The sequence below is a fragment of the Panthera uncia genome, assembly GCF_023721935.1.
Source record: "Panthera uncia isolate 11264 chromosome B2 unlocalized genomic scaffold, Puncia_PCG_1.0 HiC_scaffold_24, whole genome shotgun sequence".
Classification (NCBI taxonomy): domain Eukaryota; kingdom Metazoa; phylum Chordata; class Mammalia; order Carnivora; family Felidae; genus Panthera; species Panthera uncia.
In genome coordinates this window covers 34,800,170-34,803,140 of record NW_026057580.1, presented here as the reverse complement: position 1 = coordinate 34,803,140, position 2,971 = coordinate 34,800,170, and positions in this window count along the sequence as shown.

The following is a 2,971-nucleotide window of genomic DNA, read 5'->3' as shown; positions in this document are numbered from 1 at the left end:
TTTTTTTTATATATATTTTTTATTTATTTATTTTTTAATATATGAAATTTACTGTCAAATTGGTTTCCATACAACACCCAGTGCTCATCCCAAAAGGTGCCCTCCTCACTACCCATCACCCACCCTGCCCTCCCTCCCACCCCCCATCAACCCTCAGTTTGTTCTCAGTTTTTAACAGTCTCTTATGCTTTGGCTCTCTCCCACTCTAACCTCTTTTTTTTTTTTTTTTTTTTTTCCTTCCCCTCCCCCATGGGTTTCTGTTATGTTTCTCAGGATCCACATAAGAGTGAAACCATATGGTATCTGTCTTTCTCTGTATGGCTTATTTCACTTAGCATCACACTCTCCAGTTCCATCCATGTTGCTACAAAAGGCCATATTTCATTTTTTCTCATTGCCACGTAGTATTCCATTGTGTATATAAACCACAATTTCTTTATCCATTCATCAGTTGATGGACATTTAGGCTCTTTCCATAATTTGGCTATTGTTGAGAGTGCCGCTATAAACATTGGGGTACAGGTGCCCCTATGCATCAGTACTCCTGTATCCCTTGGATAAATTCCTAGCAGTGCTATTGCTGGGTCATAGGGTAGGTCTATTTTTAATTTTCTGAGGAACCTCCACACTGCTTTCCAGAGCGGCTGCACCAATTTGCATTCCCACCAACAGTGCAAGAGGGTTCCTGTTTCTCCACATCCTCTCCAGCATCTATAGTCTCCTGATTTCTTCATTTTGGCCACTCTGACTGGCGTGAGGTGGTATCTGAGTGTGGTTTTGATTTGTATTTCCCTGATAAGGAGCGACGTTGAACATCTTTTCATGTGCCTGTTGGCCATCCGGATGTCTTCTTTAGAGAAGTGTCTATTCATGTTTTCTGCCCATTTCTTCACTGGGTTATTTGTTTTTCGGGTGTGGAGTTTGATGAGCTCTTTATAGATTTTGGATACTAGCCCTTTGTCCGATGTGTCATTTGCAAATATCTTTTCCCATTCCGTTGGCTGCCTTTTAGTTTTGTTGGTTGTTTCCTTTGCTGTGCAGAAGCTTTTTATCTTCATAAGGTCCCAGTAATTCACTTTTGCTTTTAATTCCCTTGCCTTTGGGGATGTGCCGAGTAAGAGATTGCTACGGCTGAGGTCAGAGAGGTCTTTTCCTGCTTTCTCCTCTAAGGTTTTGATGGTTTCATTGGAAGTTCTTAAATTGATGTTGGATGTTGCTAAATTAAGAAAGCTCATCATTCAAGGAGACTTCGTTAATAAAATTTCAATTAAAGCAAAATCACATAGTTCTACTAATAGCAGCAATGAAAAATATATTCCCAACAGCTTTTTCTCATTTAGAACATTACGTTTGAATAACCTTTTAACTATACATGTTTATAATTCATGCAATTGCAAGTTCTCAGTTTTTCTTCCCAAGTGTTTAAAATACACACATTTATTATTATTTTCAGTTAAAGAACATTGATCTTATATTAACATGTAATCGTAAAGATCTCACAAATCAAACCACATCAAACAATTTTCAATATAATGTTTAAATTAAAAGAAAGTTATGTTTTCAAAAGTATTTGGAATTGTTATTTTTCTTGCTGGAATGAACACAGAGATAATAGTAAATATAAGTAATATCTTATTTGTCCTTTGTTTCTAAATAACTAAGAGTTAGATTCAGGGGAGCACTAATTCTAGTTTTAACTATGAAGTCATTTCTTACTCTGAATGCAATCTTTATTTTTATACACTTAGATGTATATATATTTGATGTATATACTATTAAAATTCTGCTATTAAAAAAGAAATAAATTCAAGGAAATAATTTGATCTGTTTAGATAGACCACTGAAAATTTTGCTTTAAAATAAATTTTGACTACGTACATACATTACAGAGACAAGGGAAACAGTTAAGAAATTAAAAAAAGAAAACTAATACATATCATAATTAGGGTTTGGAAATTATTTACAATATTTTAAAGCAAAAAAGGGTTAGATAATTCTGACTAAGAATTTAGAGTTTCAGTTTACAAATCAAGAAAGCATAAAATAGTGAAAATATTAACTAAATCTACAAGGTAATAATTTAGGGTTTAAATTTATTTAGGACTTAAATTTATTTTTATTCACAATGTCTTTTGAAGACCTTCTGTTCTAGTGATACTTAAGGGCAATCCTCAATAAAATATAATAGAAAATAATCTGTTCCACAAAATATGTATTGCTCTTAATATGTGTATTCATGTCATACCCTCCTTAAACTCAATGCAAAGTGTCCCTAACGTTAGCTGGCTGGAAAATTAACATAATGCTTATAGCAAATGTTAGTTAAGTTCAAGAGAAAGAGATAATTGTCTTCCAAATACACAGGTCTTCCACAGTTTCCTATTATTGGGAAAGCCCCATCTATTAGGGTCTTGAGTCATTGTTTATCACTAACTTAGGCCTAGCTCTAAATCTCCATCTGGTTTTCTGCCTTTTGAAAAAGCCCACGTATGAATCTCAGCAATCTTTGGCTGCTTTAGTACCAGACTCAAACTAGATGTGACGCTATCTTGCCCCTTCCCCTTGGGTGCTACTCTAATTACTTCTTCTCCTTGTTAAGACCCCAAAGTAATGCAAATCCAAGTCATGTCTACACAGCGATTCCACCCACACACCCCTGAGCCTACATGCCTGCCCTAAAAGGATAGCCCTCAGAAAAAGATGATCAAAAGGAAATGTGTATAGAAATGGGAAAGTTATCCAAGAAACAGAAAGGGTCAATAGCAGCAGCCTCAATCCTGAAGCCTTTGAGGAAATGTGAGCACAGGGGACAACTAAGAAGTGAGAGGCAAAAGTTACAGACTCCAGGGATAACAGAGAATGAGGAGACAAGAGTCTCAAGACCAAAGTCTTAACTATCAAAAAGTACTTGATAGTTAAGAATAGAAAGGGCCCACAGAAACTATCAACTGTAGGTTTTTTGTTGAAGGAC